Source organism: Scyliorhinus torazame, chromosome 5, assembly GCF_047496885.1.
Source record: "Scyliorhinus torazame isolate Kashiwa2021f chromosome 5, sScyTor2.1, whole genome shotgun sequence".
NCBI lineage: Eukaryota > Metazoa > Chordata > Chondrichthyes > Carcharhiniformes > Scyliorhinidae > Scyliorhinus > Scyliorhinus torazame.
The window spans coordinates 232,696,209-232,709,202 of record NC_092711.1 but is presented as its reverse complement, the minus strand read 5'-3'; positions in this window follow the sequence as shown (position 1 = coordinate 232,709,202).

Genomic DNA, 12,994 nt, shown 5'->3' with positions numbered 1-12,994 from the left:
GATTGATTGGTGGCAATTGTGATATGGAGGACCTTATGCGAATCTATTTTGCAGAAGGACTCATCTGGCAATGATTCCATCCTGCACACAGTCAGCTCTTGCTATGTCGTCCTGTCCCCCCAGCTGCTCTACCATTGGCGGCCTTCCCACTGATCTCGGAATCTTTCCAATAGGCACGGGCTTTCTCCTCTTCCTCATCTTCCCTCTCCTCAGAGGTTAGAGCTCTTTCCATGGCCTCATCACGATTGATTTACATGCTCCTCTTCAGCATGTTGGACACTTTCCATCCCTCTCTCTCTCTCTCATCAACCACGATGCTGGTTTTACAATTTTTTAAAGCAGAAGTGAACCGCGCCGTCGGGAACTCGGCCCATTGAAGGTGGAGAATCGCGGAGGTCCTAGAGAATACTAGGTCGGGCCCGCTAATGATATGCAAATGATGTTTACTGTACGTGTGTTCCAGAATGCATTAGTGCCACTGTCAAGGCGATGGAGAATTACGATTTGACGTCAAATAGGCGGCCACTATGATCTTGCCGTCGGAACAAATTGTCCGCTTCATCGCTTTTCCCGATTTGGTCATCGGCCGATGGCGAACCCTGTCCATGGTGTTTTCTTTTTGACCCCTGAATTGCTGGAAACTATCCATCTACCCTGACTCCTCTTATAAGATCAAACTTCTATTATATCTATGCTATCAAAATGAAAAAAAGAGTCATATGTGTATTTCCTTATCCCAGACAGCATCCCAGTATCTGTATCTGCACTGTATCCTTTCAATAATCTCCCAAAACCACATAAAATGCTGTGAGGTCTTATTAATGTTTCAGATTGGCTCATCATGTGTTGTTAACTTTTGTATTTCATACCTCAGGAGAAAACCTCAAACTCTTTCAGTCTTATCAACCAGAGACTCAACTTTTAATATCCTGTGACCCCACAGCCCAAGTCCCTCTGCTCTTCTATAGTGCTAAACTTACATCCACTCAGAGTGTAATTACTGCTGGGCTTTTTCCTTAAGAAAAATGCATTACCATCCACTTACAGACAGAGATATCCACCTCTCACGAATTAGTCCATTTGACCATTCCTTTGCAGCTTCTTTCAGCCAGCTAATTAATTCCCCTGCCCTTGACCGTGGGTGGTGAGGTGATTAAATGGCAGTGGGGTGTGAGGATTCATTTAGGGGGTCGGTGGTGTGGGGGATGCTTGGCTCGGTCTGGGTCTTCAAAATAGTTACTCTGAAGTTGGATGTGTTTTTTTCCCTTCTAACACCTTCAGAGTAGCTATCAGGGTAAAACTGGCTGAACCACCCAAAGTTGCCCTTCTAGATAATTGTCAGGTAAACCCTTACCTGGGTTCTTCCCAAAGGGATTCCCTCGCGCATCTTTAGGGCACTTCCTCCTAATTCGACGCTGGGGAGCCAGGAGGTTATGGCCCAACATGTTCATTAGCTCAACAAATAATTATTAAGAGTGTGTCAGATGTGAACATTCCCTTTGCAATCTCTTGTTAAATATGTAAAGTGTAATTTTATGATGTTTTCAAAGTGCCGGTTCCAGCGAGAAAAATGGGGAGAATCTTGCCAGTTCCATCGGCGAGAAAAGTCGCCATATATTCAGCCTCTTTCAGAAAATTTACTTTTTTTCACGAGTTTCACACTGCACCTGTGATGATCTGCCTCTGGTTCACTCGCCCCACTACAACTCAATCGTAACAATCAGGGGCTCCAGCACTTGCTCCAAGTCCAGGTGAGGATGGCTGCCAGGAAGTCTGCACCACGCTTTACCGAGGGTCCCCTCAGCAAAACTCTCGATGGGGTTGAGCTGAGGCATGAAACCCTCTGCCCACGATCAGGCAGACGTCCTGCCAGCAAGGTTGGCAACCCCACCTGGGAGGCTGTTGTCGCAATTGTGAACATCCGCTCACTGCATAAGAGGTCAGCGCTGCAGTGCCAGAAGATAATTGACCATTTGTTTGCAGCCAGGGTAAGTAGATTCACTTACTGCACTTTAATTCTATAATTAGTCTGTAAGTCCACGTCCTCATGTCTCCCTCAGCATCTCTTAACACACCCCTCGCACCTTCATGGTGATCTCACCCTCACCTACCTCGGGGGTCCAAGCATTTGCAATGCATCCCCCCCTCCCAATTCTCCCCAAAATAGCTCCCCTGTTCCTTACATCCCTGCTCCCACTCACCTCCCACGCATGCCAGACTTCACTCCCATCTGACCTGGCATGATTCCCACCTACAGTCTTCCTGGTTGTCTCATTGCAGGACAAATCCAAGCATAGCCACCGTGAGCGGTCACAGCCGGCCAGAGTCATGCCCAAGCTCAGGACTCCAACCCGTTTTGAGGAAAGAGCCCTTGAGCTGGCCAGAGAGGAGGAGGACTGAACCTGTGAGAGGGCGAGGTGAGGGCAAGATACACAAGTGAGAACTCTCAACAAATCCAGCCATGGCTCAAGCTTCATGTGAGTTATCTTTCTCTGATCAGTAATCTTCTGTCCTGCACTAACGCTATCTCACTTCCCTTACCAATCAACCAGTAGACCAGCCCCGACTATCCTTGAACTTCCCAGAGATCCGGCACTCAGAGGGATGCTGGGGCCCAGGACTCTGCTGAAGCCCAGTCAGATGACACGTCTTTGGATTTGGTCATCTCACAGCTGCTGGAGCGACAAAGGCAAAGTCACAAATGTCAGGGAGGGATGTCAGCATGGCTAACAACATCATCAACTCTATGGTGCAGAGCTTCAACGACATGGTGCAGGCATTCGTGGGAATCCAGGGTTGTCAGCACCAGAGGATGGCAGGTCTTCTGGATCCCATTCCTGCTGCCATTCTATCGCATGGAGGAGCCCTGGGGCTCCCAGGAAGCCAAAAGAAAGAGGATTGGCAGAAGTGCAGCCTGGGGCCTTACACTCAGGAGGGTTTGGGGGTGACACCACCATCTGACATTCCCCCCTCGCTGCGAACAACACTTCTCCAGCCCCAAACACCAAGGAGCATAGCACAGTGACACCCTGGCACTCCAAAGTCACCTCAGGCAACAGTGTGTGGTCGTCAGCGGGCTGCGTCATCCTCAGCTGTAGATCCTGGGAAGACACCCAGATGGAGGGTGAGGAAGGTAAAGGTAAGAGAGTCACATAGTGGGCACCTGTATATGTAGGCGTTAGTAGGGATAATTCACCAATGTAATAACAAACTTGTATCGAAAGTCATGTTGATAACTCATAAAATGCCTCCCTACTCTCATGACATTGCGGCATGCTCTACCAAACCCCACACATCGGCGCGCCCTCCTTCTACTCTGAGAGGATGGCAGCGCAATGGTTCTCCCACATCCCATAATGTCGACGTAGTAACATGGCGCTGCTCCTGATGCAGCTCACCAGGTGCCACTCCCATCCAGGACAGACTCACCCCACCCCTCCCCCACCCCACCTCCAAAGGGCCCCTCTTGTCTGCCAGAATTTCCTTATTTATGAGGATGCCATCGGCTGACAGATTGTGACAGTCTGTCCACCGCTTCAGTAGGTGGAGACACACACCAGGAACCCTGACCTCGGAAGGAGGCAGCAGCAGCTGGAATATGTCATTCAGAGCTTCATTGCCCCCAGATCGCCCTGTTCAGTGGCAGGTTGCACTCATCGCTCTGTCAGGCAGGATCCAGACAGTCGCAGAAGATCACCCTGTCCTCACTGCAAGTCCTCATCATTCTCTTGCATTGCCCAGTCCTATCGCTTTTGCACCCTGCCCACGAAAGGTGCGACCAACATGATGATCTCCTGTTGGTAGAACACAAGTGAAAACCTGTCAGCTCCCATCGGGGAGAGGGCTTGCTACCCGAATCCCAGTTGTCCCCAAACCGAGAGGCCCCTAACTCTGCGTCCCATTTGGGCCCTGGCCATTGCCTGAGGTCCTTCCTCTGCCTCCCCTATGGTTTTCCCCTCCCCACCCTCCTCGCACCTCCTCCTCATCTGAGCTGTTGTGATGCTCCTGCATCTCCTCCTCGTCCAGCTCCTCGCCCAGTTGCACTGCCAGGTTGTGCAGAGCGCAGCACACCATGATGATGCAGGACACCCTCTGGGGGCTGTACTAGAGGGCTCCCTCATCCATTCCACGTACAGGAACCACACCGTAAACAGACCTGTTGCCTGCTCAGCCAGCGCACATGTTGACGCATGAGCCTCGTTGCACCACGGGTGTATGGGGCCTCCACACTGGTGTCATCAGCCACCTCCTGGCACCCGATGGAGCCATTCTTCCAGCAGCTGCTCACCTTCAAAAACAGCTGGGAAAAGAGACTGCTCCAAGATGTAGCTGTCATGGATGCTCCCCTGGACAACGGACACGCAGCTGCATTTCGCACATAGCATGGTCGGATACAATCTGGATATTGAGGGAGTGGACTCCCTTGCGGTTGTAGAGTGGAATCCCTTGCCGGCATGGGGAACGCAGAGCTATGTGGGTGTAATCCATGACACCCTGTACCTGGGGAAGGCCACCTACGCGGGCATAACCCATGATCCTGGTGTCCTGGCTCCCCTGGCCCCAGTCACAATTTATGTACCTATGAGCCCACACAAATAGCCTCCCATCACCTACCTCATGTGCGACAGACTGGGAGATACAGTACAGATCACTCCTGTAACTCTGAAATGAGCTGCTGCCATAAACGCTCAGTGTGGAGGTGACTTTCAAGGCCACAGGCAATGGATGACCACCCAGTCCATGTGATATCAACTCCTTCATCACTTGGCACAGGTGATCCACCATCCTTTGGAACTGATGCAGTATTCCCCGGCACTGATATCTGGAGGTATGATGCGCCCCTCCGCTAGACCCATGCCTGGTAGTGACGACTCTGAGCCTCCTCCATCTGCAGTCCTGGTTGATCAGAGGGTCCTGCCTCTCCCTCCCCTGTAGGGTGTTGGTCCTGGCCGTGTGCAGACATAGGTTGAATAGCTGCTGTTGTTCCCCTGCAATCAGTAGAACTGCCAGCTCCACTCGCTCTATGAGCCTCTCGAACCACAAACTGAAAGGAAGAGAACATAAATGTGAGTGAAGAGGAGTCCTGACAATGCCCTGACACACAGCTCTCTCAGGATCTGGGACATCCACCCATGCACATTCCCCTATATGAGTGTCTTTCCAATGGGTGTGACTCCCCCCTCTCTCACACAATGGCCATTTCTCCACAGTTGTCCCTCTCAACTCAACCTTACAAAAGCGCCTCAACATTCTGGAGCCTCAGCAGGCTGCATGACAAACCCCCACCTCAAGTGTGAGGACTGAGGGCACATGAGTGCAATCAAGCGACCTGCATTCTCATCAAATGGGGGAACGAGACGCTGCTGTCCTGAAGGGGCAGACGGATGAGCGCATTTGGGGCAATATCTGTGCCACCTCTCCGTTATGGAGAGGTGCGTGTAAGCTTTGGTGTTCAATGCATGGGGCTCAGCTCCTGTTATGGGCCAGGGTTTAGAGAACCCCAAAGTGTATCATGGAGTTCACCTGACCCATAACTTTTAGATTGTGGCATGGGGAGCACACGGCCCACTCTACAGGTGTGGTACAGCAGAAATGGAAAAGTATTTTTTAAAGCAAAACAATGTTTATTCTATGAACTCAAATTAACCTTTTTAAAACATACAGTGAACAACTTAGCAACCATCAATTCAAATACAACCCCCAAAGAATACAACACTAAGTAATGCTTAATAACTTCCCTAACATCATCCAGAAGACAAAAGAAACACCTTTTAACAGAAGGTTTACATTCACTACTGAGAACATTTATAATTCTGAATTCGCCAAATGATCAAGAGATAGTCTTTTCATGGCATAGTGATCAACAGTATACCTGCTCTGTCTGGCTTCAGCTCCAATACTGAAAACGAAACCAAAAACACACCCTGCAGAAAACAGCCTAAAACGAAAGTACAAAGCTGACAGACAGCCCAGCTCCACCCACACTCTGACATCACTGATAAACACCCATTTCTTAAAGGTACATTTCTTAAACACCCATTTCTTAAAGGTACTCTCACATGACAGCTCCCAAAGGGTAAACTATTGGGTGTAAATCAGTGGCACCCTCATGCATTGCAATACTGCTCAAAGTGGCATAGTTGACTTGTCAAGGAAAGGTCAGGTATCTGCTGAGGCAATTGACTTCCCCCTGAGGCACACTTGATTCACGTAAAGTCTGAAATTTCCATTCACCTTAGTTCTTAGATGGCACCCTCATTCCCCAGCTTACATAGGTTGTGGATTAAATGAGCCTCCCAACCTGAACAGTCAACCATCCACTAATGTAACACCCCTGTTTAAGAAGGGAGGGAGGCAGAAGACAGGAAATTATAGGCCGGTTAGCCTGACTTCGGTCATTGGTAAGATTTTAGAGTCCATTATTAAAGATGAGATCACGGAGTACTTGGAAGTGAATGATAAAATAGGACTGAGTCAGCTTGGCTTTGTCAAGGGGAGGTCATGTCTGATCAATCTGTTTGAGTTCTTTGAGGAAGTAACAAGCAAGTTAGACAAAGGAGAACCAGTGGACGTAATTTATTTAGATTTCCAGAAGGCCTTTGACAAGGTGCCACTTAAGAGACTATTAAATAAGTCCATGGATAGAGACTTGGCTGACTGGCAGAAGGCAGAGAGTGGGGATAAAGGGTTCTTTTTAAGGATGGCAGCTGATGACTAGTGGTGTACCTCAGGGGTTGGTGCTGGGACCACAACTTTTCACAACATACATTAATGATCTGGAGGAAGGAACTGAAAGCACTGTTGCTAAGTGTGCAGATGATTCAAAGATCTGTAGTGGGCCAGGTAGTATTGAGGAAGGACTTGGACAGGCTAGGAGAGTGGGCAAAGAAGTGGCAGATGGAATACAATGTGGAAAAATGTGAGGTTATGCACTTTGGGAGGAGAAATGGAGGCATAGACTATTTTCTAAATGGGAAGAAACTTAGGAATTCAGAAGCACAAAGGGACTTGGGAGTCCTTGTTCATGATTCTCTTAAGGTAAATGTGAAGGTTCAGTCAGCAGTTAGGAAGGCAAATGTAATGTTAACATGCATGTCGAGAGGGCCAGAATTCAAGACCAGGGATGTACTTCTGAGGCTACATAAGGTTCTGGTCAGACCCCATTTGGAGTATTGTGAGCAGTTTTGGGCCACGTATCTCAGGAAGGATGTGCTGGTCTTGGAAAGGATCCAGAGGATATTCACAAGAATGACACCTGGAATGAAGAGCTTATCATATGAGGAACGGTTGAGGACTCTGGGTCTGTACTCGTTGGAGTTTAGAAGGATGAGGGGGAATCTTATTGAAACTTACAAGATACTGTGTGGCCTGGATAGAATGGACGTGAAGAGGATGTTTCCACTTGTAGGAAAAACTAGAACCCGAGGACACCATCTCAGATTAAAGGGACGATCCTTTAAAACAGAGATGAGGAGGAATTTCTTCAGCCAGAGGGCGGTGAATCTGTGGAACTCTTTGCCGCAGAAGGCCGTGGAGGCCAAATCACTGAGTGTCTTTAAGACAGAGATAGATAGGTTTTTGATCAATACGGGGATCAGGGTTTATGAGGAGAAGGAAGGAGAATGGGGATGAGAAAAATATCAGCCATGATTGAATGGCAGAGCAGACCCGATGGGCCGAGTGGCCTAATTCTGCTCCTATGTCTTGTGGTCTTATGGTCTTATCATTTCATCTCTGATAGACTCGCCTCCATAATCAGTGGCATTGCACTTCCAGATAACTGATGCCATGAGGCTGCACTTTGCAGCCTGTGGATCAGGGTTCATTCTGACTGCACACATTCCCCACCCCCGCAATGTGACGGTCTTCTGCCTTCATGTAGCTAGTAACCACCCCTTGATAGAGTGCCTCTCTTTGCCCATGCAGCCTGGCATTTCACGGGGCCCTACCCAGGGAGCTCACTGTCACCTCCTGTGCTGACCCTGTGAATTTATCAGCCTCCTCCCTCCTCCAGCTGCCACTCCAGAAGGTCAAACACTCAGCACAGATATCGCCACAAGTCCAGTAAGGGGAACTCGGAAGTGCTACCTGCACACAAGCCGCCAGAACTCTTGAGACCTAGAAGCCCACAACAGTAAAGGGCTAAGGTCTGTGAGTGAGCCCACTCCCACCCATGAACTGCCTAGATTCACCACCACACCACACCATTTTTCACTTATCTGGGCCCCCCCTCCATTTGGGACCCTTGAGGGTAATGGTGCTTGAGTGCTCACCTCTGATATTCCCTTCAGAGGTGAGGTTTCCAGGTTCTCGTTTTTATCGAACTGTTGTAAATTGCGCCAGTGACATCATGCCAGCACGCAATGATTATTCAATGAGGAGGTGTCCGGGAGCGCTTGCTAATGATCTGCTACTGAATTGAAATGAGGTGCGAAATTCTCCGGTATCGGCGCGATGTCTGCCGACTGACGCCCAAAACGGCGCAAATCAGTCGGGCATCGCGCCGCCCCAAAGGTGCGGAATGTTCCGCATCTTGGGGGGTCGAGCCTCAACCTTAAGGGGCCAGGCCCGCGCCGGACTAATTTCCGTCCCGCCAGCTGGCGGAAAAGGCCTTTGGTGCCCCGCCAGCTGGCGCGGAAATGACATCTCCGGGCAGCGCATGCGCGGGAGCGTTAGCAGCCGCTGACGGCATTCCCGCGCATGCGCAGTGGAGGGAGTCTCTTCTGCCTCCGCCATGGTGGAGACTGTGGCGAAGGCGGAAGGAAAAGAGTGCCCCCACGGCACAGGCCCGCCAGCGGATCGGTGGGCTCCAATCGTGGGCCAGGCCACCGTGGGGGCAACCCCCGGAACCAGATCACCCCGCGCCCCCCCCAGGACCCCGGAGCCCGCCCGCGCTGCCTTGTCCCGCCGGTAAGGTAGGTGGTTTAATCTACGCCGGCGGGACAGGCATTTTAGCGGCGGGACTTCGGCCCATCCGGGCCGGAGAATCGCGGGGTGGGGGCCCGCCAACCAGCACGGCGTGATTCCCGCCCCCGCCGAATATCCGGTGCCGGAGAATTCGGCAACCGGTGGGGGCGGGATTCACGCCAGCCCCCGGCGATTCTCCGAGCTTTCTGACCTCTTTGCAAGAATCTCGCTATGTCACAGGCAGGGGATGTGTAAAATCAGTAATTGGGATCTTGATGGTGAGAATTGCATTTTCAAACTCTTGTAGGATTTTGTGCCTGTGTGGACATTCTCGTTGACAGCCAATGTGAGGTTACAATTCCGCGCGTAGCAATTTGATTATGAATTAAACAGTTTTGTAGTATTCCTTTTCATAATGGATAATAACTGGGATATAATTACTCAGATTAGCTCTATCTCCCTTTTTAACAATATCATTCTCCATTTAACCTGATACATATCTACACACAATAGAGCTCTAAAATTGACTTTATAAGGATGATGCAATTTCCAATTCAATTAATTCAGGATCCTACGATGCATCACATCAGGGGCGAAATTCTCCCCCAACGGCGCGATGTCCGCTAACTGGCGCCAAAAACGGCGCCAATCAGACGGGCATCACGCCGGCCCAAAGGTGCCGCACCTTTGGGGGCCGAGCCCCAACATTGAGGGGCTAGGCCGACGCCGGAGGGATTTCCGCCCCGCCAGCTGGCGGAAATGGCATTTGATGCCCCGCCAGCTGGCGGAAATGGCGTTTGTTGCCCCGCCAGCTGGCGGAAATGGCGTTTGATGCCCCACCAGCTGGCGCGGAAATGCGGCGCATGCGCGGGAGCGTCAGCGGCCGCCGACAGTTTCCCGCGCATGCGCAATGGGTAGAGTCTCTTCCGCCTCCACCATGGTGGAGGCCGTGGTGGAGGCGGAAGGGAAAGAGTGCCCCCACGGCACAGGCCCGCCCGCGGATCGGTGGGCCCCGATCGCGGGCCAGGCCACCGTGGGGGCACCCCCCGGGGTCAGATCGCCCCGCGCCCCCCCCAGGACCCCGGAGCCCGCCCACGCCGCCTGGTCCCGCCGGTAAATACCAGCTTTGATTTACGCCGGCGGGACAGGCAATTTCTGGGCGGGACTTCGACCCATCCTGGCCGGTGAATTGAGCGGGGGGCGGGATTCACGGCGGCCAACGGCCATTCTCCGACCCGGCGGGGGGTCGGAGAATGACGCCCCATATTCTAGTACTTTTGTCTTCCTTTAACTGAACTAGCATCTAAAATTGTCCTTTTAACTGTTGAAGTATCACTGATCTCACTCTCAAACAATAAAGGACTCATCCCTTCCTCATATTCCCTCTCTTTAGTAAAGGCTGATGCATCAGATCAGCCATGCCTTTATTGAATGGCGGAGCAGGCTCGAGGGATCGTGTGGCCTACTCTTGCTCAAAATTCCAAGGAATATAAGGAGCAGGATTCGCCATCGGTTGACGCTGGAAACTGGAAATATGATTGGGCGGAGAATCGTTTTTTGTGCGGAAATCGTGGCGGACGCCAGTTTCACGCTAAATCGCAATTCTCCAGCGCCTCAACAGTGGCGTTAATGTGTTCCAATCTGCATGTACAGTTAACAACATTGGCATATCATTAGCGGCCCGACCCAGTATCCCCTGGGTCCTCCATGATTCTCTGCCTCCACTGGGGCAAATTCCAAAAGGCGAGATTCACTTGTGCTTTTAAAAATCGTGAAACTGACGCCTTGGCTAATGCGGGAGAGAGAGGAGGTAGGGCGGGGTGAGGCGCGACCGTGAGCTTGCGGTCCTGACACTGGGCTGGCTGGGGTGGAGGGGCTGCCCTGCCATGGCTGGTGGGGAGGGGGATGACAGGGGGAAGGGCCATTGGGCTGGGGTCGGTGGCGGTGTCCAGGCATGGACTGCCATTACCGCGGCCTGCAAACCAGCCTTCTTGCTCCACACCCCACTGACCTTGGCCCCTGGTTCTGCTGAGTGACACTGGCCGTATGGTGCCCCCTCCACCAGCTCCGCACCTCAGACCCCAACCTCCACCCACCACACCCGCATCCCACCTTCTGCCACACCCCTCCGCCAACCGGTCGGCAACCACCAGCGGGGCAGCACATGGCCCACCCAAGGGTAATGCCCACAGTAGCCCCTACAAGGGGGGCGCCGGAAGGGGGCGGCATAGTGTATCGCTGGCAGGGGCAGCTGGGATGGGCGAAAGGGCAAGAGAGCTGCACGGTGCTGGACACCAATGGGTCCTGGGATGCGGAGAGGAAGGGGGGAAGGGGACAAGCGGGGGCAGGGTCCACAGTACCAACCGGCCACCATGTAGCCCATTGGAGCTGGTTGGGCATGGGGATATGCACCATGCTAACATGTTGCCCTTTCACCCACTGCAGACAATGGATATTGAAATTCAACCTGCAATGCTGGATGTTCTCCTAGTCGTCACAGCCCTGGATGCCCTATGGTTATACGAGTTGCAGCTGCCTGAGGAGAAGCTGGAGCAGCAGAGCGTGCAGCGTGAAAAAGGAGGCAGCCGCTGAGGATGGAGAGCTGGCTGCCCAACAAGCCGAGGAGGAGGAGGACGAGGTGACTCAAAGGAGTTGCCGCATGAGGCCTCACATGTACCGACAGCGCCTGTCATTCGAGGACAGGACATGCCATCAAGGGCTGTGGCTGAGCAGGGGGACAGTGCGACATATCTGTCAGATTATGGCGCAGCTGGCACCGAACAGGAAATGGGGGAAGGATACCCGTTCCCGGTGACCGTCAAGGTGATCTTAACACCACGGGGTTCTTTCAGGCGCCGTATGGGGACCTGTCTGGATCTCACAGAGTTCGGTGCACAGATGCATCCGTGCCATCACGGAGGCCCTATATGCCCAGTCAGCACAATACATCCATTTCAATGTGGAGCGAACCCACCAGAATGCCCAGGCAGCAGGATTCGGTGCCATCGCCAACATGCCCTGGGTCCAGGGGGTGATTGACAGGATGCACATCGCCCCACGAGCACCTGCCGCTCTACACAAACAGAAAGGAGTTATCCGCTGCGGTCGTGGCTGATGCCACCTAACTGAAGGCCACAGACTGGCGTGGAGACCCACTACAATGACACCCATGCAGTGACCAGGGGCATTATCAAAGATGCGGGAGATGGTGAAGATGGGCAGGACCTGGGACCCGTGCAGGCTCAGCCCCTCTCCTGCCTGCAACCCCATCCGTGGTACCTACCTGCCGCACTATTGGGGTGCGGGCCCTGGGTTAGAAATAGGAGTGGGTCTGGTCCATGAGATGGAGGATGATGCCAACCCACTATGCAATGAGCTCTGATGCTCCTCTGGGGGAGGTGGGAGCGGTGGGGTGGAAGTTGGGGGTGGGACACCAGAACAATGAATAATGGCAGAATACGGTCCCTGAGCAATATCCACCCCAACGTCCACCAATTTCCACCCCCCCATCCGTGCCCGCCCTGCGGCCGGCCCAGACCAGGCCACCCCTCACACCCATTTTGTCAGACTACCTAGGCAGGTTGTAACAGTGCGAATAGGTGTTTAATGTGAACAAATATATACATGTACATGCCCTAGCCCCAATCGCTATACTGTGCCCTGCATCGTGCCAACTTTACTGATGTCTGGCCTCACAGGCCCTAACGCTAGGTGGATCTCCAGACAGTTTATCAGGTGTGGAGGTGGCCTGATGTGACGTAGATCCCCGTTGGCAGCAGTTTTCTGGGGTGAATGGGCCTGGATGGGCCCAGCTACTGCACTGGTGTTCTAAGTGTTGTGGTACCTCCCTGTTCTGCCCGCTGCCCACCAGATGCGCCAGGGACAAGAGGCGGGAATCCGAGGTTCTGCGGTGTTCCGCCACTTCCCCTGCAGGAGTCACCGGCATGGGTCCCATCACTTCCTCCTCCCAATGTTGCTCTCTAGGTTGGGGATGTGAGCGGAGCTATCCCTTGAGGCTCGCCAGCCACCTGGCACTACCAGTCCTGGAGGCCCACTCTAATCTCGGCCAGGGTTTGCATGCTGACAG